General features: G+C 49.9%; 1 long non-coding RNA gene across 2 annotated transcripts in view; it reads right to left on the reverse strand.

The window, feature by feature from the left end:
• Positions 1-4,416: 4,416 nt before the first annotated feature.
• Positions 4,417-23,320, reverse strand: part of LOC149371295 (uncharacterized) — a 64,372-nt gene continuing 45,468 nt past the window's right edge. The window contains exons 1-3 of one of the 2 annotated variants that reach the window (XR_016291937.1): positions 9,306-9,575; positions 7,282-7,384; positions 4,417-7,099 (exon numbers count right to left, since the gene is read on the reverse strand). This is a non-coding gene — a long non-coding RNA (uncharacterized LOC149371295). Of the gene's footprint in view, positions 7,100-7,281; positions 7,385-9,305; positions 9,576-23,320 lie in introns of those variants that run through there. The other variant, XR_016291936.1, reaches the window with a different exon arrangement.

A 23,320-nucleotide genomic window follows, 5' to 3' on the forward strand; every position in this document is an offset into this window, starting at 1 on the left:
TCACATATCTCGGTGGACACGCGTCAAAATTCAGGGGGTTGCACTTTCTTGACCTAAAGTGTGGTCACTGATGTGTGGTTAAGATGTTAAGCTGCGCCTCTAAGAGTGAAACGCGACAGCGTCTTGCAACGCAGTCCATAGAACGCCATCGCCCATTCGGTTCTACACCTCGCACGTCGGTAAATTGGTTTTTGAGGAAAGGAAATGTATCTGTCTCTCATATCTCGGTGGACACCGAAACCTCGCCGGAAGGGAAGGGAGGAGGATGAGAGTGAGCGAAGACACCGTATTCACAGGCGCGCCTTTGTTCATTCCAAACGATCGAGCTGGCATGGCGGAGTGGATAGCATGCTCGGCTCGCACGCCGAAGACCGGGGTTCGATTCCCGAGCTCGACCAATTTCCTACTCGGTTTTATTTATTTATATGGCCTGACTAGAAAAGTTAATTCGGCTAATTGGGTAATTAAGCAATTAACTAAGCTCAGTCCAACTTAGCTGGCGCATCACTATACGATCCCTTCAATTGGTTGCATGGTTACTAGATTGTAAAACATTTTATTCGCCGGGAAGAGCTTGGCAAGAGGTCGCGTTAAGTGGTCGAGAGTACATAGCCCTCGACGACTTTGTCAGCCCACTCCACCGCCAAAACTTGCGTTCTGGGGTCAGAGCTAGCCAGCACGGTCTCCCACCGCTCGAGAGAAGGAGCTGTAACTAGATCACCCGGAGGTGGCTCTATTTTGCAGTCCCACAGGATGTGATCGTAGGTAGCACGTTGGCCACAGTGTTTGCAGTTTGGGTTGTAAAGATCTGGATAAATGCGCGCGAGGAGTGATGGGGTGCGTATCGATCTCGTCTGTAGACGACGCCACGTAACCTCTTGTTCTTTACTAAGTCTTTTGTCTGGAGGGGGGAAAATTCTCCTCTCTAGTTTAAAATGATTGGTGAGATCATGATATGTGATCATGGAGTCCTTCGTGAAATTCAGGGAGCCAGGCTCATCCACTGCCCGGTCGACGAAACCTCGGGCTTTATTGTGGGCTGCCTCGTTCCCCGGATTCCCCGAATGGGCTGGGACCCATATCAATTCGGAATAATTTGGTGAGAATTTGGTTGCGTTAAGGATTCTAAGGGAGGTGTTTGTAATTCGCCCTTTAGCGAAATTATTGATACCCATTTTGGAATCGCTGAAGGAAGCATGGTTACTAGCCAAAGTACAATTGGCCCCGTTTGAAATTCGCGCACTATGACGTCACGACCGTTTCGACCAATTGTAAAGCGTGACATTTCTGTCGACAACTGCTGCTTACAACGATGAGACATTAAAGGCTTCCGCCTTAAAAGAAAGTAGTGCCGCTGTGCAGCTGTATGTGCATGGGGGAGCTGCCCCCATGTGTCGCGTATGTGTTATGTTGAACGAATAAAGGCATTATTGAGTCTCGCTGCGAGCGGACGAGGCGGAGACAGTAAGCATCTTTACTAATGGGCCTAGTCTGGGGCTCTTACCACGCGCACGCACGCACACCCTTTCTCTCTCGGTAGCTCGGTTGCTGAGCCGGAGGACGCGTGTGATACTCTGAGCGAGCGGCAGGCGTGTTTCCACCAGACGAAACACAAAAAAACCAGCGCTCTTCTGGAGCTCTCTTCTTTCCTTCTTTCTTCCTTTCTTTCCTTCTTGCTTTCTTCCTTTCTTTCTTTCTTTCTTTCTTTCTTTCTTTCTTTCTTTCTTTCTTTCTTTCTTTCTTTCTTTCTTTCTTTCTTTCTTTCTTTCTTTCTTTCTTTCTTTCTTTCCTACTGCCTTCCTTTCTTTCTCTCTTTCTCTCTTTCTTTCCATTCTCTCTTTCTTTATTTCTCTTCTTCCTTTCTTTCTCTTCTTTCTTTCTGTCCTTCTCCCTTTCTTTCCTCCTTTCTTTCTTCCTTCGTTTCTTTTCTTTTCTTTCTTTCTTTCCTTCTTTCTTGTTTTAACTCCTATCCTCACGGCGCGGTTACGGTGTCTGTCGAGAATTCAGACGGCAGCTACGCCCTGTAAACTTTCCTTGGCTCCGGTCGGTGACACAGTTGCTTAAAATAAATCCCCATCATAAGTACTCAATATGTTTTAAACCATAGTATTGCGTCATTGCCTTGTTGTTAGAAGAAGTGTTACAATATTAATGCAAAAACGAATTCTCGGCGTCAGCCTCACACTTTCCGTGCTTGCGAAACACAGGGACACCTAATTCCATAATGTGTTGACACTGCGATAGCACTCAAAGCGGCTGATCCCTTTGACGGAAGTGACGATGGGGTTTGTGAGACCCAAGTTGCTCTACCCGTACACCCCATGAGACCGCAGGACCTCGCTCCGCCCCCTTAACTGTTAGCCTCTCGCGCTGTGTTTTAGATAACCTAGACTTCATCTTACATCCGCTAGTGTTACGGCGTTAATATTTGCGAAAGAGCCCGGCATCGAAACAATACTCGGACTTGGTCAAATGTTTAGGGGAATCCCCCAAGGTGGAGTAGATTTGTAATAAGGGAGTAATTACTCATTGGCATCCACCCGAGCGCAGCCTTACGGCTACAAAGGAAAGCTATACAGCTTTCTCAGAAGCTTCGTAGTTAAAGAAAAATTCGTCCTGGTCCGGGGATCGAACCCGGGACCACCGCTTCACCGGAGCAGTCGCTCTACCAATTGAGCTAACCGGGACGGCAAGCTTATGGTAGGGCGAGAGCGAATTGATCAATAACTCGAAGTGAGAACTGTGTTGGTCGAATGTTTCACTTCAAGTTATTGATCAATTCGCTCTCGCCCTACCATAAGCTTGCCGTCCTGGTTAGCTGAATTGGTAGAGCGACTGCTCCGGTGAAGCGGTGGTCCTGGGTTCGAACCCCGGACCAGGACGCATTTTTCTTTAACTGCGAAGTGTCTGAGAAAGCTGTATAGCTTTCCTTTGTAGCCGTATGGCTGCGCTCGGGTGGATGCCAATGAGTAATTACTCCCTTATTACAAATCTACTCCACCTTGGAGGATTCCCCTAAACATTTGACCAACACAGTTCCCACTTCGAGTTATTGATCAATTCGCTCTCGCCCTACCATAAGCTTGCCGTCCCGGTTAGTTCACTTGGTAGAGCGACTGCTCCGGTGAAGCGGTGGTCCTGGGTTCGAACCCCGGACCAGGACGAATTTTTCTTTAACTGCGAAGTTTCTGAGAAAGCTGTATAGCTTTCCTTTGTAGCCGTATGGCTGCGCTCGGGTGGATGCCAATGAGTAATTACTCCCTTATTAATACTCGGACTTGCTACAGTACTGTCACCTCACAAAGGCTCAAGCCCCCACTGTCACTCAGTGAGTTCAGTTACTATGGAGTCTTGTCCTCGCCTCATTGGCTGTACGTTCCTTCGGTGAAAAACCGTTTCTCGGGTGCGCTAAGCAGGTCTCACAGTTTGTACTTTTGCCTCAACAGTCGTTTCTCGATTTCATGACGGGAGCCGTTACTAGGACCCTGCCCCGAGTGGTAGTAACAGAGCACGTTATAGCAGTTGTCGTATGCGCAAGGGAAGAACCAAGCCAAGGCAAGCCAGCAGGTAGAAGAAAAATCAGTACAAAAAATAAGGAAAAGAAGAACAAAGAAGAAGCCTAGAAAAAGCAGACAGAAGCCAAGCGAAAAGAATGAAAAGGAATAAAAAGAGGAGTACACCAGAACAGAAAAAGAAGTAGAAAGAAAGATCCTTTCAGTTCGGTCCGGAATCCTTTCTTCAAGGATTTCACCCCCGAAAAGCCGAGCACCAGGCTGGGGGAAAAGCTTGACGTACCCAGTGCCCCAGACACCTGCCCGGGACGCTTTGCTTTTCACTAAATTTGTCCATTCAGAGCAATTTTTATTGCTGATGCTTGCACCTATGACATGCTGGTTGCTGCAGCTGCTCCAAGCTGCTGGCGCTGCTGCTTCTTTGAGTTGCTACTTGCTCTTCCCGCTTCCTGTTGCTGCTTGCTACCCCTGCTGCTTGGGACTCCTACAGTTTGCTGTTGCTACTGCTTACTGTTATTGCTGGTGCTGCAGCTCTAGGTTGCTGCTGCATCCTGCTATCACACTTCTTGCTAATTGCTGATGCTTACTGCTGCTTGTTGCTGTTCCTCCTTGGAGCCGCTTCCTCCTGCAGTTTACTGCTGCTGTTGCTTGCTGCAGCTGGTTGCTGCTGCTTCTTTGTGCTGCTGCAACTGGCTGTTGCCACTGCTGCCTCCTGTTGGTGCATGGTACTGGTGTTGATGCTTCTTGTCGCTATCACTGCTGCTGCACCTTGTTGTTGATTCTTGCAGATGTGACATGCTGCTTCCTCCAGCTGCTGGCACTGCTCGTTCTTTGTGTTGCTACTCGCTGCTGTTGTTTCCTGTTGCTGTTTGGGACTCCTACAGTTTGCTGTTGCTAATGCGTACATTTACTGCTGGTGCTGCTTCTCCAGGTTACTGCTGCATCCTACTATCACACTTTTTGCCGACTGTTGCTGCTCACTGCTGCTGGTTGCTGTTCCGGCTTGCAGCCGCTTCCTGCTGCTATTTACTGCTCCTGTTGCTTTGTGGTAGCTGGTTGCTGCTGCTTCTTTGTGCTGCTGCAGCTGGATGTTGCCACTGCTGCTTGCCGTTGCTGCATGGTACTGGTGTTGATGCTCCTTGCTGCTATCACTGCGGCTTCAGCTTATTGCTGATGCTTTCAGCTTTAACATGCTGCTTGTTCCAGCTGCTGGCACTGCTGCTTCTTTGTGAGGCTACTTGCTCCTGTTGTGTCCTGTTGCTGCTTGCTACCCCTGCTGCTTGGGACTCTTACTGTTTTCTGTTGCTACTGCTTATGCTACTGCTGGTGCTGCTGCTTCAGGATTTTGCTGCAGCCTGCTATCACACTTTTTGCCAACTGCTGCTGCTTACTGCTGGTGGTTGCTGTTCCTGCTTGCAGCCGCTTCTTGCTAGTATTTACTGGTCCTGTTGCTTGCTGTAGCTGGTTGCTTCTGCTTCGTTGTGCTGCTGCAGCTGGGTGTTGATACTGCTGCTTGCTGTTGCTGCATGGTACTGGTGCTCTGCTCCTTGCTGTTATCACTGCTGCTGCAGCTGAGACATGCTTGCTCCAGCTGCTGGGACTGCTAGTTCTTTGTGTTGCTACTTGCTTGTGCTGTTTCCTTTTGCTGCTTGCTACCATTGCTGCTTGGGACTCCTACAGTTTTCTGTTGCCACTGCTTACTGTTACTGCTTGTGCTGCTGCTCCAGGTTGTTGCTGCATTCTGCTATCACACCTTTTGCCGACTGCTGCTGCTCACTGCTGCTGGTTCTTGTTCCTGCTTGCAGCCTCTTCCTGCTGCTATATACTGTTCCTTTTGCTTGCTGTAGCTGGTTGCTCCTGCTTCTTTGTGCTGCTGCAGCTGGCTGTCACTACTGCTGCCTGCTGTTTCTGCATGGTACTGGTGTTGTTGCTCCTTGCTGCTATCGCTGCTGCTGCAGCTTATTGTTGATGCTTGCAGCTGTGACATGATGCTTGCTCCAGCTGCTGACACTGCTAGTTCTTTGTGTTGCTGCTTGCTCCTGTTGTTTCCTGTTGCTCCTTGCTACCCCTGCTGCTTGAGACTCCTACAGTTAGCGGTTCCTACTGCTTACTGTTACTGCTCGTGCTGCTGCTCCAGGTTGTTGCTGCATCCTGCTATCACACTTTTTGCCATTTCCGCTGCTTACGCCTGCTGGTTGCTGTTCCTGCTTCATGCCGCTTCCTGCTGCTATTTACTGCTTCGGTTGCTTGCTGCAGCTGGTTGCTGGTTCTTGTTTGTGCTGCTGCAATTGGCTGTTGCTACGGCTGCTTGCGGTTGCTGCATGCTATTGGTGTTGCTGCTCCTTGCTGCTATCACTGCTGCTCCAGTTTATTGTTGATGCTTGCAGTTGTTACATGCTGCTTGCTCCACCTGCTGGCACTGCTGGTTCTTTGTGTTGCTACTTGCTGCTGTTGTTTCCTGTTGCTGCTTGCCACCCCTGCTGCTTGGGACTCCTACGGTTTGCTGATGCTCCTGCGTACTGTTACTGCTGGTGCTGCTGCTCCAGATGCTGATGCAGCCTGCTATCACACTTTTTGCCAATTGCTGCTGCTTACTGCTGGTGGTTGCTGCTCCTGCTTGCAGCCGCTTCCTGCTGCTATATTCTGCTCCTTTTGCTTGCTGTAGCTGGTTGCTCCTGTTTATTTGTGCTGCTGCAGCTGGCTGTCGCTACAGCTGCTTGCTGTTGCTGCTTCGTACTTGTGTTGCTGCTCCTTGCTGCTATCACTGCGGCTGCAGCTTATTGCTGATGCTTGGAGCTGTAACATGCTACTTGTTCGAGCTGCTGGCACTGCTGCTTCTTTGTGAGGCCACTTGCCCCTTCTGTTTCCTGTTGCTGCTTTCTACCCCTCCTGCTTGGGACTCCTACAGTTTGCTGTTGTTACTGCTTACTGGTACTGCTAGTGCTGCTGCTGCTCCAGGTTGCTGCTGCAGCCTGCTACCAGACTTTTTGCCAATCTCTGGTGCTTACTGCTGCTGGTTGCTGTTCCTGCTTGCAGCTGCTTCCTGCTGCTATTCACTGGTCCTATTTCTTGCTGCAGCTGATTGTTGCTGCCTCTTTGTGCTGCTGCAACTGGCTGTCGCTACAGCTGCTTCCTGTTGCTGCATGGTACTGGTGTTCCTTCTCCTTGCTACTATCACTTCTCCTGCACCTTGTTGCTAATGCTTGCAGCTGTGACGTGCTGCTTGCACCAGCTGCTCCTAGTTGCTGTATTTTTTTCTTTTTTGTGCTACTACTTCCTCCTTCTGTTTCTTGTTTCTACTTGCTACCCTTGCTGTTTGGGACTCCTGCAATTTGCTGTTGCTAGTGCTTACTGTTGCTACTGGTGTTTCTGCTCCTGGTTGTTGCGGCAGCCTCCTCTCATGCTTTCTGCGAACTGCTGCTTCTTAAATTTGCTGGTTGCTGTTCCTGCTTGCAGCCGCCGCTACCTGCTGCTGTTTACTGCTCCTGTTGCTTGCTGCAACTGGTTGCTGTTTCTTGTTTGTGCTGCTGCTGCTTACAGTTGCTGCATGCACCTGCTTACTGCTGCTGCTAGCTGCTCTTGCTTCCCTGTGAAACATTACTTGTGTGTTAAGGCGGTTCGAACAAAAGTTACCCTGAGCTGGTTTCCATTAGGTAATTAATACCTTGCAGACACATTAATCTGCTCGTAAGTTGCTGCAGCGCAAAAAGAGTCACTTTCCTACTTCGAATAAGTGTAGTAGTCACATCATGACGCTGTTATAAAATACCTTTTGCAGTGGACAGGCTTGAGAAGCGCCATTTTGAGTTGACATCTCCGACTAGGGCCTCTCGCTGGCCAATGGCAGCAGCAGCTGTGCCATCTCCTTGATGCTGGAAAAGGGGTGCATGTAAGCAGTTGAGTAATGAGACACATCATGTACTTATAGCGGAAAACCAGCCTTGGTATATTTAACAAGATGTATGTTATTCAACAGATATAACAATCTGAGACTCTCAATGGAATACAGCCAATAGGCCGTGGCCTACAGTGTGTTCATTTCTTGGAGAATGTAGAGGAGAGAAATGCACTGTTGATATAGCTGGTCTACGATATTTTGACAAGGTAGAGCAGGGTAGGGGGCTTCACATTGCCCAGGCTGACCCGGCTACACCACCGAGTGGCATCGCATGCGTACGGGTGAAGAATGATACAGACCTTCCATATCTGACCAAACCTTTTTACCAGTGCTTTATGTTTTTTTTTGCCTCACGCTCCCTAATATATTAAGTGTATGACAAGGCTTCATGGAACTATTAGTAACTTCGTGGATAAACATCCTTGTAATGAAACAGTGCTCTGCATACTAATCTACTATTTATTATTTTGTTGACGCTGTATGCTAAGATAAAAAAAAACGCGCTGGCAAGCATAACTGCTAAGTGCCTCAACACATGCCACTCATTTGCACACTAAAAATAACGACTGCACAAATGGCAATGATGTGCCAAAGTGCACTCAGCAGTGCTCAAATCTGAATGCATCAAACTCAGAAGCCAGTTTGTCATGGACCAAATTAATATTAGATAGCAGGGGTTGGCTTTTCATTTTTTCATAGCTTTTTTTATTTTGTTGATAAATGAGTGGGTGCGCAACGGCAATGAGCCTTTGTTAGTCATTAGAATCTCATTAAAAAGTTTCTCAATAATAAACCGCGGTAAATTTAGGTGTAATGACGCTTACCTTAACTGCGATCAGCATGCGACGAAAGTACTTGACCCGTGCTACACGTTACGTCTAAGGCCATTTATTCTTAACTGTTTCCTTACCTTAGACAACTATCTAAAAATGGCAAATTGCAATCATGTAATTAAGCTACGCATCTTCCCAATAAAAAACATTTCTTTCCAAACTTTAGCCCAGTTATCGAAATGCAGTTTCCCGCAAGAGCAGGGACGGCATCCCTGCGCAAGCCGACTATAAGCATCAATGTCCTGTCAAAGCGCTTTCGCAGAAAATATTTTGAAACACACACGCCCAATCGTATGGTTCCCAGTCACTTTGACGAGAACTAATGGCCTCATCTACGGCTTTCTTCGCCGTGGAACTTTGGGAGATCTGTTTGAATGCAATTTAACACATGCAAATTCGCTTGTATTCACAGCATTGGTCAAATGTTTAGGGGAATCCCCCAAGGTGGAGTAGATTTGTAATAAGGGAGTAATTACTCATTGACATCCACCCGAGCGCAGCCTTACGGCTACAAAGGAAAGCTATACAGCTTTCTCAGAAGCTTCGTAGTTAAAGAAAAATTCGTCCTGGTCCGGGGATCGAACCCGGGACCACCGCTTCACCGGAGCAGTCGCTCTACCAATTGAGCTAACCGGGACGGCAAGCTTATGGTAGGGCGAGAGCGAATTGATCAATAACTCGAAGTGGGAACAGTGTTGATCAAATGTTTAGGGGAATCCCCCAAGGTGGAGTAGATTTGTAATAAGGGAGTAATTACCCATTGACATCCACCCGAGCGCAGCCTTACGGCTACAAAGGAAAGCTATACAGCTTTCTCAGTATTCTTTAACTACTAAGTTTCTGAGAAAGCTGTATAGCTTTCCTTTGTAGCCGTAAGGCTGCGCTCGGGTGAATGTCAATGAGTAATTACTCCCTTAGTATTCACAGCACTCGGATAAAAAGCATGAATAAGGACGGGGCGGAATGAATACCACGCTACGCAGTGCCGTGCGATATGTTCGGCGAGCATGCATTTCATGCCATTGGTCAGTGAAATACAAAATCAAGATGCAATGTACTTACGTGTGGAAGCTTACGCCCAGCTCTCTTGTCAGCGTGCTCCACTGACACTGAGGCACGTAACAGGTGGGCATTGCAGCGCCTTTGTTCTCGACCGACGCAGACGTTGTACAAGCCTACCGGCGCTAGCGTAACTGCCGGCGTCGCGTCACGGCGCGAGTCGTCTGCTCACCTTGACTTTCGCGGCGCTATCGGTGCGTGCGCAAGGCTGCTGAGACGACGAACCAACTAGCATGGTACAGCCCTCACTTGCGGCTTCAAAAAACTGTGACGTACAGGCCTACATAGACCTCAATGCCTCGGCGGCCCGTGCGGTGCTCTAAACGCAGTCGCTCCTTCCCCCGCTAGGTGACGGCTCTTTTCTGTATAGCGACCGTTCTCGAAGCTGATACGTCCGCCGCCCTTCCCCCCCTTTACCTGTCAGCGAATCAGCGAAGCCCTCCGTCATTCCTTTTGTTTCGAGCGTGCGCTCTCGCAGCGTGCATAAACCGGAGTAGAGAAGCGGCGGTCCCCAGCCACCTCTCCAGGCGTCATCGTATCCTCACTTATTCGTAACTACGATGGAGGACGAACATCAACCACAGGAACTTGAGAACCACCCCGCCAGGCCCATGGAACAGGAAGTGCAGGCAGAAGACAACGTCCATGACCTCATCAATCGCCACGACATGCCCATCGCTGTAACCCCTGATCGGAACAACAGGCCAGAGATCGTGCCTCAGGTACTGTTTTGCAAGGAAGCTCGCCGCCAGGGCCAAAGAACTCTGTCTGCAGAGCGCATTGCAAGAGCTGATCGTGTACGGCGCCGTTTGGACTTCCGTGGCACCGACGAGCACGTTGAAGAGTGACCTTGTAGCGATCGCTGTTTTAATGAGCGATCAACGTGTGAAGTAAATGGGTCGTAGTTCGCTGTCCACGAGAGGTGACTCGACCGCTGAGAGCGCCAGGGTCTTGTGTTATTTCTTGCCGTGAGCGCGGCTGTGACGGCGCCTTTCGTGCTGCACCGCATAGCACCGCTACCAGAACGCTCACACCGTCTCCACTTTTCTCGGGTAAGTTTTTCGGCGCGCGCATCCGTCTAGTAATTGTGGAGCAGCTCCTCTCTCACTGGCATTTGCGCGGTTTGAGGGCGAAATCTTTTTGTAGAATACTGCAGGTGAGTCACGTTGTTTTCACTTCTGCCTCGGCAGAAATTTCCTGATTTTTGTGTTGGTGTCACGTGCTTGATCATCCATCAGGCTGCGGCACGCACACGTACGTGCTCGAGACAGACAGCGAGACCCTGAGGAAGGAGGGTCGCGGTTGCGGGCGTCGGTTAAGGCGTGTATGGATGCGGCGGAGTTCGGGGCCGGCGGGTGCGAGACGCGAGGCGCCGGAAAGCAGCCAGTCGTGTAGGCGGCAGAACCGCAATCGCGCGCGCCCGGGTTTTTTTTTTTTTTATGTGCGCGCGAAAAGCGGAGGACAGTGTAGCGGGATCTGAGCACAGGCGCCCAGGCTCTCCAGCTTCTGCCGCTTTTGACTAATCACATCTAATGTATCAGTTTTTCTCTGTGGTAAAAATAAACTTCAAAATCAACTTCTGTTCGTTAAGTTAAGCCAAAAGCATTTAGTGAGCTATTTCTTAGATTACTCTGAAATGCGAAAAATGTGACCCTCGCAGAGCACATGTATGCTTAGTTTTTTTTTTTATCAGCTCTAGAGTACGAGTCGGTTCAAGTGGTACTTTGCCTAAAGGAATGTGGTGCATACTGAAAAAAGGTCGATTTGCGCGTCCCCTAACATGTCCGTCTGAGAGAAACCTGCCTCTTCGATTCATTTCGCGAGTCGTTTGGTCACTGAAAAAAAAAACAGCAGCAACATGAGTACAAAAGAGAGGACGTGGGATGTGAGCGGAAAAAGATAGATCGTGCTGTAACACTTCTTGTGTCAGACTCATGTCGTTTATGATGGTTTGGTTTGGTTTTATGGGGGTTTAACGTCCCAAATCGGCTCAGGTTATGAGGGGCGCCGTAGTTAAGGGGGTCGGAAATTTCGACCACCTGGGGTTCTTTAACGTGCACTCACATCGCGCAGTAGAAACAGGGTGATCAGCTCACACTTTGTACTGCGAACCCATTTCAAACCTCGGAAAGTGCTGCGGTCATCATCAATTGCCCAGCAACAGGATGTAGATAAAAAACCAATTTACAGCTGTGACGCCGCTAGTAAGCACAGCCTTGGACTACTAAATAAAAGGGTTTCATTTTATATAATCCTACCCATAGAGTCGGAGTATCTCTCACAAAAGACATTAAGCCATCTGGGTTCCCCATATGCCAGAGCTGACACAACTACAGTGGCCGTCCTCATTCGAGTGGTTATAGGGCACTTAAGCGTAACCACATATTGCATGTAGAACCCCCCGCTACACTACCGCTCATCTTGTGAGAAAGGGCGGATTTAAGGATACGAGAAGCCGAGGGCAGACCTCCCACTCCGTCCGCGTGGAATTTACACGAAAAGCGGAATTGGATTCTCGTTTCTTGGACAAGAAATGCGCTCTCTCTCTGGCATGGTCAAGTGTAGACGTAAACATGAAATGCTCTGCAATACCGTTGTAGCACATACTACAGACTGAACCACGTTGTACGGTGAACTCTCGTGTCGTCCAACCAATCCACCGTACCGCAGCTTCATTGGGGCCGCAGGATGCAACGTCCAGTACCACTACCATCCACCGCCCGAAGTATGACACCATGCACGAGACATGGTTAATAGGTTGCCTCAACATACACGCCTGTGTTGGAGACGAGTTGCCCGCGAGCGGCGCGCGGATTACGCAACATGCACATCTCTTTCGCTTGGCTGCCCATGCGACACTCGGGCAGCAGCACAAAGCTGAGGCTGCTTCGCGCCACGGGCTGTCTTCGCCCACCACGGGGCCAAAAAACGTTGCATATCACTGCGGCGACCCGCACTGTGAGAATGCGAAAGCACTGACGCTTCCACGGCAGTCGTCTCCTCTCTTTTTTTTTTTACTGCTTTCTAAAATTGCCTTTCGGTTATTGTTTTTGTTAATCATTATTCTTTTGTGTTAATATGCGTATGAATAGTCGAATTCATCCACACGTTTTCTGTTCTGATTCCACTGCATTGAAATTCCGCTAAATGTGGCGAGCTGTTGTATTCCGCTAAAGTTGGCATGTTTTTGTTCTTGGTTTTAAATATTCTTTTTTTCAAGTTCTTTTTGATTATTATCATTCGTTCTTGGTTGATATGGTGAATGAATTGTCGAATTTCCACACACGTTTTTCTTTCCCTCTGATTATGGTGATGCGTATGAATTCCCTACTGTCAGAGCGACATTTGTGTCTCTAATTAATTAACTAATCATCTTACTGACATAATGTCTTCTTCAGCATCATCCTCACGGTTTCCTCTTTCGATTACAACCACTCGTTTGACGCTACCTCTTCTGGGAACGTCACAACTGCTGCGGACACGCTTTGGTGGCACGACCCCGCCGACATACCCTAGAAATGCTTTCGCATTAAAGGTCGCCTTTGTTGACGCGTATGCTGCCCCGGTGGCAGCACGTTCTCCCTCCGTTCTGGGGCCCCGTCACCCGCGGTGCTCCGACAACGGGAGCTAAACGCATTTCGTGCCTAAAATTTCATCAGATATGTTGTGCGAATAGCGACAAACACCGTCAAGCCACCCTCGCCTCAGGGGGCCTCTAACGCGACCTCGGTCATGGTTGGATGAGCAGTGGTCGGTCTAGACGCGGCGGCGTGCGCCCGTGCACGCTGTACTGAAGCACGGGCGTGGGGCAAACTGAGAAGTGTGGAAACCAGGCCATAATTTCGCATAGCTTAATGCAAGCTCTAACTGTTTGACTATGCCGCTATTTCATCTCCACACTCGGCATACACACGTTTGCAAAGGGGTCAAACTTTTCGTCCTCTTCTGGATGTCAAAGGATTGTATTATTTCGCATACTTGAAAAGTTACAGAAGGAAAGAAGGCTATGCAGGTAAGGCGAGGAGCATCTGTCAGGCGCGCTGGCACAGAAGAGTGACATCAACGTCCGTCGGATGCCAGGTCCAGAGAGGAGCTGGCTAAAACGGCATGAAAATAAGCTGTACACCGTATCAGGCATGTGTCAATTTGTGTTACCAAGCATACCGTCATCCGGAAGAAGGTTAACAACTCTAAAATAAAGAGAGATAAGAGGCGGGCCTGTCTGCTATCACATCCGAACGGAGGAAGCAGCATACAAAGGAGAAACAAACATTAGACGCCCGTCGCCGGAGCGTATTCAACGCGTCAGGAAATAAGATATACGGCGCTGCGCCGGCGTCCTTGAAGGGCACCATCATCCGCCGGCGTAGCGTGCACATTCGACTCGATTTCTCTTTCACCCACAGCTCTCGCAGCATACATAGGGTCGTGGAGAAGGAGCCGACCGGCTTTAGGCCTTGACATTGTTCTTTACATAAGTGCGAATGAACTCTCCCTGCGGAGTTGTGACGGGCGAAAGAGGAAGCCGGCCGCCTCGGCACGGCGCCTTCTTTCAGGCGCGCTCTGTCGCGCCAAGAGTGGTGTACGGGAGAAAAGGTGAATGTTCAGCGCGAGCAACGCTATGTTTATGCGGCAGGGCGCCAGCGGGTCACATTCCACGCGCAGCCAGCTGGAAGCCGAATGATGCTGGCGAGCTGAATGCTTGCCCGCCTGCCCCTCCCACGTGCAGCCGCGCCCATGAACCAGCAGTGACACCTCTGGGTAGTAATAGGACGGCCTTTACTGCCTGCGCCCTACGCTGCCCACTGTCGAGTTACGTCGGCGATATAGCGAGGCCCACATGTTCACTGCGTGGTAAACCAGGTCTGGACATTTGGTCGCGATGCAGGGCTTCCGGCAACCGCCCACCTCGGGGAACAACGCGGGGCAACCGCTGAAGGCTAGCGCTATTCTCCCGTCGACGTGCAGCGGCAGCGGGTATGTACAGTCGCGGACAGAAGAATATGGACCACGCTTCGGCGGTCAAGGTCTTTCAACGCGCTACCTAGCGAAACGCAATGGATGTTACATGTATATGCAAGTAACCTTTACTTTTGCCCTTGCAGAAAAAGGCACCAAACAGCACTGTTTTCATTTCGCTACACGGCAGAAGAGTTTGAACGCTGAAGCATAGTCCATATTATTCTGTCCGCGACTGTGCATGAAGCAGCTTGTCGCCATGGCGTCAAAGAGCCGCTGAGAGCAGCACTGTGCAGAGGAATCAACCGTAAAGGTAGTTTGCACCGCTCTGGTCAGAATGAGAATCATGTTTATTAAACATCACAACGATGTTGGGGGCGCCGACAAAAAGCCAGTGAGGAGGCCTGGCGAGGTCGACGTACCCTCGTGAACGTCTGTGTCCCTTACTTCGTCCCTTGTCCATTTTTTTTGTGCTGAATTCTATTAACATGCTTCACCAACTAGCCCGGCACCTTTCTCTCCTGAACCCTACAGAGGCATTGCAGTGTTACACAACATGATAGCACTTTCAGAGAAAAACAACACAAACATAACAGATTTTTTCATTAGCTATACATCAATTCGGGGTTCTTGTTCAGTTGATGCTGGAGAGTGTATCTCAGTATATGATAATTATAATTTGTTCATATCCTAAGTACAAACCATATGAATGTAGATCGTGTAGAGTACTTTGACTCTTTGCATTCTAATCCTGAGAGCTTACCCATAGGGCTATTGTTTTTTATCAACACTGACTTTAAACCACCGTAGCAGTAAAGTGTCGTACTGCTGCGGAAAGCGGATAATTGGAAGTTCATTGAAAATCGGTTAGGTGTGTCCTAGCCGAGGAGCATTCATAACATTTCCAGCAACTTTCTTTTGAAGGAAATACAAGCGGTTAATATTATTAAAAGATGTAGTACCCGACACCAAAAAGCATTAATTTACAGCAGAAGAAAACAGTGCGTTATACAAAATTTCCTTTACACGTTTCGGCCTGAAGTATTTCATCATGCACAAAATACCGAAAACCTTTGACAGTTTGTTCACCATTTCGACGTAATCATTCCAACTCAAATCTGATTAAAAACAACAACTTAACTTTTTACCGAAGGAGCCGTTTGGATGAGTGACGTGCCGTTCCTTAAACGGAGTGACGGCATATCTGTCAGCTTGTTACGAGGCCTCATAAGCACGGATTATGAGGCCTCATAAGCATACAACGGAGGGCAGAAGCGGCGGTCCGCAGCCACTTCTCCAGGCGTCATTGTACCCTCACTTAATTGGAACTGCGATGGAGAACGAATACCAACCACAGGAACTTGAGAACCACCTCGCCAGACCCATGGAACAGGAATTGCAGGCAGAAGACAACGTCCATGACCTCATTAATCGCCACGACATGCGCATCGCTGTAACCCCTGATCGGAACAACAGGCCAGAGATCGTGCCACAGGAACTGCTTTGGGAGGCAGCTCGCCGCCAGGGCCAAAGAACTCTTTCCGCAGTGCGCATTGCAAGAGCTGGGCGTGTACGGCGCCGTTTGGAGTTCCGTGACACCGACGAGCACGCTGAAGAGTGACCTTGTCGTGATCTCTGTTTTAATGTGCGATCAACTTCTGAAGTAAATGAGTCGTAGTTCGCTGTCCACGAGAGGCGACTCGACAGCTGAGACCGCCAGGGTCTTGTGTTATTTTTTTCTTGCCGTGAGCGCGGCTGTGACGGCGCCTTTCGTGCTGCGCCGCATAGCGCCGCTACGAGAACGCCCACACCCTCTCTTTTCTCGGGTGAGTCTTTCGGCGTGCGCGTCCATTCAATAATTGTGGAGCAGCGCCTCTCTCACTGGCATTTGCGCTGTATGAGTGCGAAACTGTTTTGCAGAATATTATAGGTGAGTCGAGTTTTTTTCAATTTTGCCTCGGCAGAAATTTTTCGATTTTTGTGCTGGTGCCATGTGTTTGATTATCAGGCTGCTGCACGCACACCTACGCGCTCGACAAAGACAGCGTGACCCTCAGGGAGGAGGATCGCGGTCGCGGACGTCGCGTTCGGGCGTGCATGGATGAGGCGGAGCTCGGGGTCGGACAAGCTCGAGGCGCCGGAAGTAGCCAGGGCGTAGGCGGCGCAACCGCAATTGCGCGCGCGCGCGTTTTTTTTTTTTTTTTTTTCGGCGTGCGCGCGAAAAGCGGAGGACAGTGTAACGAGATTTGAGCACAGGCGCCCAGGCTCGTCAGCTTCTGCCGCTTTTGGATAAACACATCTTATGTGTGAATCTTGCTTTGTGGTAAAAATAAACTTAAAAATCAACTTGTGTTCGTTAAGTTAAGCCAAAAGCATTAAGTGGGATATTTCTTAGACTGCTTCCCAATGCGAAAATGTGACCCTTGGAGAGCCTATGTATATTGACCATGTTTTTTTTTCTTTTTGTTTATCAGACCTAGAGTACGAGTCGGTTCAAGTGGTACTTTGCCTGAAGGAATGTGTCGCACACTGAGGTAAGCTCGGTTTTCGCGTTCCCTAACATGTCCATTTGAGAGAAACCTGCCGCTTCGATTCATTTCGGGAGTCCTTTGGTCACCGGAGAAAAGCAGCAGCGGCATGAATATAAAGGAAAGGACGTGGGATATGCGGGAAAAAAATCCATCGTGCTGTAACACTTCTTGCGGCAGACTCATGTCGCCAATGAAACATGGTGATCAGCTCACACTTCGGATTGCGAACCCATTGGAAAGTGCTGCAGTCATCATCAATTGCCCCGTAACAGGATGTAAACAGAAAACCAGTTTACAGCTGTGACTCCGCTAGCATGCACAGCCTTGCACTAGTAAATAAAAGGGTTTCATTTTATATGAATCAGAATCAGAATCAAAATTTTTTATTAGTCAATCATTTGAGCAGTGTACAATGATATGCAGAAGGAGGTCCCATAGTCGAATGACTGAAAGGGGACCTCCTGTTCATAATAACATTGAGTTAAGTAAATTAAGCGCATCATTTTAAGAATGAAAGATGGTACCAAATTAAGACACAATACAAACATTTGTAGACAAATAACGCATATAATCCTACCTATAGAGTTGCTTGCGTGTGTATGAATTTCCTGGTGCAGCCAACATACCTGCACATTACTGCAGCACGTTGAGCTTCAAAGGCTTGGTCACTCTGGAAGGCTGAAACGATTTGTTCGTTGTCGCTGTTCCGTGAGGGCGCTATTGTAAAAGCGGTCGCTTCAAGAATGAACGGCAAAAAACGCTTTCTTCCAAGCCACTCATGCGTCTTTCAAAAGCATCAGTCACCATACACTGCGGTATGCCCGTGAGCGTTCACCAAAGATCATCAATTCCTGAGCTGAAATTTAATTCGATTCAAGTAGTACAGTTTTTGAAATTACTTTCGACCACATGTGTTTTTTTTTTTCAATGTACCAAAATTTTAGCATACAAATATTTTTTTTTCCACTGCGCCTCAAACGAAATTCTGCGTGGCGTCTTGATCAGATCCGTTTAACTCTTGCTTAGTAATTGAATGCCGCTTCTATTAAGCTTGAGGCGCGTGCTTATAGTACACCTAAGGGAACTGTCCAAGAGCGGAAAACATTTCTTAAGCCGCTTGCGCTGTAGAGCTTTTGTCAATATCAAGCTGAAGTTCTGCGATGCATCAGGATGCTCGCAACGAAGATGGTTTTGGCTGCTGCTTTAGCGAGAGTGCTAATGCGGCATTACTTACGGCCCTGGGTGATGATGATTAAAAACTTTATTGGCTTCAGGGGTTAGTGGGGACTGGTGTGGTCGCTGTCCTCAGTCCAGAGTACCGTTGGCTTCCCCGATCGTTCTATCCAACGGCCCTGGAAGCATATTGCATAAATTGACAATGTACAGCTCTGGTGCAGCCAGTTTTTCAAAGTAAGCCTCAATCAAAACTAGCGTTCCGAAACGCACACGGTCTGCAAATTATATCGACAAAAACGCTGGGAAGAGAGAAAACGTCCTCTGAATATATGAAATCGTATTGTTTTCATTTAGGAATAAAAATAATCTCCCTGCAAATCGTGCGAAAATGAAAGGTAAGTGCGTTTTCTTCTCCCAGTGAAAAATTTCAAACACGAGTGACAAGCCCACAGCAGCAACCGTTGCCATCTCCCACATGGCTGGGAACGAGCTGCACCTCGGATCCTCGTTCACCTTTTTACGGGTGCTATTAAATGTTATTTCTCTCTCTCTTTTCAGAGGTCTCGCTTTCACGCGACACGGCAAGCCGTAAACGCCCGTCATCGACGCACCGAAAGCTCAGCGGAGAAGGAAGGTGGTGCGGAGAGAGAAAGGGAGAAGGAAAACAACGGAAGAGGAGAGGGAGCAATTTTCCGGTTAAGACGTCACTAAACGCGCTGAACGGTGGGATGCGACCGGAGTGCCCTTCCCGTTCAGCCAGAGCTCACGCGGCAGGCCAACACCCCTTGGGTGGCGGTGGAGGACAAGCGAGGGAACCAGCTCGTCGACGTGCCGCTGTTTACGCAACTCGTAATGCAGGAAGACGGGCGCCTCCACATGGCAGACTTGCGTTACTGCAGCAAGTTGGGATCTCCCCGCCGAGAGCGGCCCCAAGTTATGCTGAACTTACCCCGGAATATCGCCAAAATCTCTGCACCCCTCCCATTCCCAAACGGATGCACCCGGAACACCATGCCGAGAGACGGGCCGACCGTGCACGTCAATTCGAGAAACGCTTCAGCGGACGTCCGGACGTCACGTATACGGACGCCTCTTACCATCCCTCGAAGCCAGCGACGGTGGCGGTAGCTCTCGCCCCTCACCGCAGCTGGTACACAGCCTGCAGCATTCGCAATGCAGAAACAGTCACCGCAGCAGAGGAGGTTGCCATTGCGCTAGCGCTAGCTGACCCTAATACCAAAGTCGTCATCAGTGATTCTCAACAGGCTATCCGCAACTACGATGCTGGCCGTATCTCTTGCCAGGCGTCACACATTCTCCTTTCTACTGCACCCTCTTCCAACTCTCGCTTACTTCTTTGGGCCCCAGCCCACGAGTCGCTCAGCGGAAACGCACAGGCGCACACACTCGCCCGAGATCTCAGCTGCCGAGCAGAGTGTATGATCGGCCTCCCTGCTTCCTCTGACACTAATATCTCACGCGCTTCTCTACTCACCACTTACACGGACATACTACAGCACTACCGGCTCGAAAGATGTCTCTATCCTTCCGCACACCGTGATCTAACAAGACGCGAGGCCGTCCAATGGCGCAAACTACAAACTGGCAGTTTTCCATACCCCCTCTTATACAGCAAGATCTTTCCGCAACAGATAGACCCCATGTGCAAACACTGCTCAACTCCAGCCACTCTCATACACATGGTGTGGACTTGTACACATCACAACACAAACAACCCAAACACCCCAGAGACGTGGGAGTCTCTCCTGCGTACTTCCGAGCCGGCAGACCAACGCCGGCTTATCCAGCGCGCGGTGGAGGCCGCGACATCCCAAGGGATCCCCGCCGACCTCCTCTAAGCCAGCGCAACCGGTCCTTGGACTGGTCCCCTGTTTTGGGAGAATAAAAGAAATCACCACCACCACCACTTGCGTTGCGTCACACACAGCGACGCGGCGTTCGCCATCTACCGCAAGCAATGCTTCATAGGAAAAGGGGTGAATGTATTTACAACTGTGTCTCTGCGTCCAGGCGACAGCAGGTAACAGTCCTCGCGCATACATATGCCAGGCGAAGAATTCCGGCGCGCTCACTGCTTGTCGGACTGCCGTTCCGACGGGGAGCAGTGCGTGCGAAACGGCACTGAGACCTTTTGCTCGTCCTGTATAACGGTCCCCTGAGCACTTCTGGCGCCCCCGCTTTATCAGCGACTCTCATGTGACAGCCTTGTTCCGGTGAACTGCCACCTACGGTGTCCGCGCTGCGAATATACTTGTCCGTCAAAGTTAATAAGAGCGTATCTGTGTTCCAAACGGCACATTAGGGTGCATTCTGGCGCTTGGCGGAGAATTGCATGCCGGCACAATGCCTTGTGAACGAGAGACACAGCTGCTAGAGATTCAGCTTTTATCCGAACCACCGACGCATTTTGCGAGAGCGAAATAGCTTCGACTTTATTGCATGGAGCGTCTGGGCAGGTTTGTCGACACCGATAAACAAATCCGCCGCGCTGCCCTCGAGCGACAAGCTCTTCACTGAGATCGCCTCAATCTTCGTGTCCTTACTTGCTACGGGCTTAAAGGACACTGAGGCCAGAGCTTAGCTGCGCATTCCACTCCTGTGAGCGCTAGCCCGTCGGTTCCGACGAGTATGTCAATGGGAGAGCGTGTACGACGGGTCAAAATATTTCCGGACGATCACACATCTTATGAATAAATTCTTCAGAAGCAGTTTATTTACCCTCGAAATCAGTGTCCCGAATGATTTATTGTTATTCTATGGTTTTACATTGTATTTTTTTATATAGGTCATTCGCTTGATGCATTTACTCAAATGATTGTTTTTATTCAAACGAAAGGCCTCGCACACTCGGCAGAATTTTTCTGGAAGCTGAAAGTGCGCGGGGTGGGCCGAGGGCCGCGGTGGGTTGGCAGAACAGCCCCCTATCTAGAGGGGTACGCTGCAGAGGTGGCCGGTGGGGTGTGCTTCTCGGGCTCGGGGCAGCTGCCTTTCCCCCTGAGTCTAAGTATCCAATGCAGACATGTGAGTTTAGTCGACGCACGCTTAACAGGTTCGTGACAGAGGAACCAGCCGCGTCATATTAATCCGCAGATTGGTATTCCCAGGTTATTCCGCGATCCCCACGGAAAACATACTTCTGAAGGAACCAGCGCACAAAACACAACGGACAAGAAAAAGGTGGTACACGACGGACAGGAGCGCCAACCAACTAGCCCAACAACAAGTGTTGCCCACGGAAAAGCAGCAGAAGCACGGAACGCTTTGAACGGTAGAATGCCCCTCACTGCATACAGTTCAGGGGTGATAGTTCAAAACGGGGGCAGAGAAATGGCAGAGGGAGGCGAGACTCGCGTCAAGAGTAGCGCCGGCGTCATTCAAGGCCGACGGCCGTCAGCGCGCTCCCCGCCAACGAACACGCCTCCCCCGCACGCTGAAGGAAATGGAGGGAAGCCACGTGACCGACTCCTGGCTGCCCCCGCAGTTGGCCGCACCGCCGCTTGCCCCCTCTCAGGAGCGGTGAATGCACTCAGACTGGCGAGGTGGCAAGTCGCCTACGGCAGAGAGAGGAGCAGCCGTCATCTCATGCTCGAATCAAAATGGAAGAAGTTTACGTGGCCATTTACGCGGCCATAGAACCGGGCGGTCGCCAACAATACTCATGGACTCTCAGTCTGCTGAAATTACATGCATGGCAGGATAGGTCGTCACGCGCTCCGTATACTCCTCGCAGCGAGCGACAGAATTAAAAACAACGAAGAAGAAAACGACAAGACCACACACAAAATTGTGTGGGTACCGGGGCACACGGGGGTGGCAGGGAACTAAGAGGCTGACAAGATAGCTCGAGGATACATTACTTTTCGAGCATTCGACGAGACTGCGGAACCCGGGTCAGCACCCAAGGAACACTGGGCTATAATAGAAAGCTATCAATGCAGAAGAATGCGATATCCCCCGCCGCACAAATCTCTCGACAGGAAGCTGTAACCTGATGACAATTACAGACAGTCTCTTACCCAAACCTACACATGCTAAACAATATGCACCCTACGATATACGCAGGCAATTGTCCCTGATGCGTCCAAAAACCCACTCTTTATCACATCACGTAAACAATGAGCATGAGAAATGACACTGAATAAACGAGCGCCGACGCGATTATTATGAAATTTGCGCCGAAGCAGCTGCGCGCGGACAAGGAGACGTAGGCGGGGAGAGGAGGAGAGGCGAACGCAAGCAGACACGGTCCGTACGAAAATAGGTGAGATTGCTACGTCGCCGTGGAGAGAAAATGCCGGGAAAAAGAAAGGGGGGGAGCGATGTGGATGGCTTTCCGCATGCACCGAGGCCGACGCTTGCAGCGTCGTGTGCGGTTCGCTTCTCATCTTTCACTCTCCTTACCCTCTGTCAATGCAGAAGGTTGGGCGAGTTGGTAATACATGTTGAACTTAGCAAAGCGCAATAAAGATACAGGGACAAGAAGAAGAAGAAGCACGCAGGACAAACGCTTGTCCTGCGTCAACATTTCAGCCCGTCAACATTTTAGCTTTTGCTCTTGCCTCCCTCATTTGTTTATTTCTTTTTACGGCCAGTGTACCCGTTGCGGCCACCGCCCGTAAGAAACCGGTGCCTATAGCGCCAACGACAGCAAAAGAAAACAATGCAATATAAAATGACTGGAGCGATCCGTGCCGCCAGCCGAGGCGGCCGCCTGCTTCTAAACGTTTCCCTCTCGCCCCTCCTTCTGTCTCTCTCCGCAGCGCGGGATTCGTCTGCTGCTTCTGGTGGCGCGCTCTGGTCGCATATATAGAGCGGAAGCCGGCGTTTCAACCAGGAGTCGAAAGACATTACTCTAGCCGGCTGCAGCTAATGCATGGAGCCCGCAGATCAACCGCCGGAGCGTCACGACAACGTTATCCCTGGCAACAACGTGGTAGAACGGATTCCACAGTTACTGATCTGGCAGAGGGCTCGTCAAAGGGGACAAGACGATCTTTCTCGTGAGCGGATCAAGGCAGCTGGGCGCATCCGGCGTCGTCTGCAGTTCTCTGACATCGAGGAACCCCACGGGCATGGTGATGGCCTTCCAGCTCGACCCCGGGCACAAGAGGACATTTCTCCAGAGCCAACTGACGGAGTTCGGCGTGTACGGCGCCGTCTGGATTTTCTTGGCGCTGACGAAGACTCGAAACAGTGAAAGTGTGTTTCAACCTCGCTGCATCGAGTTAACGGGTTGTCTTTGTTCGCTGTAAACGACAGACGACCCTACCGCAAAGACCTCCAGTGTTTGTGTTTCTTACTTCGCTCAGCAGTGACGGCGCCTTAGTGAGC

This window comes from Amblyomma mixtum, chromosome 1 (genome assembly GCF_055824585.1).
Source record: "Amblyomma mixtum isolate Tamu chromosome 1, ASM5582458v1, whole genome shotgun sequence".
NCBI classification, from domain to species: domain Eukaryota; kingdom Metazoa; phylum Arthropoda; class Arachnida; order Ixodida; family Ixodidae; genus Amblyomma; species Amblyomma mixtum.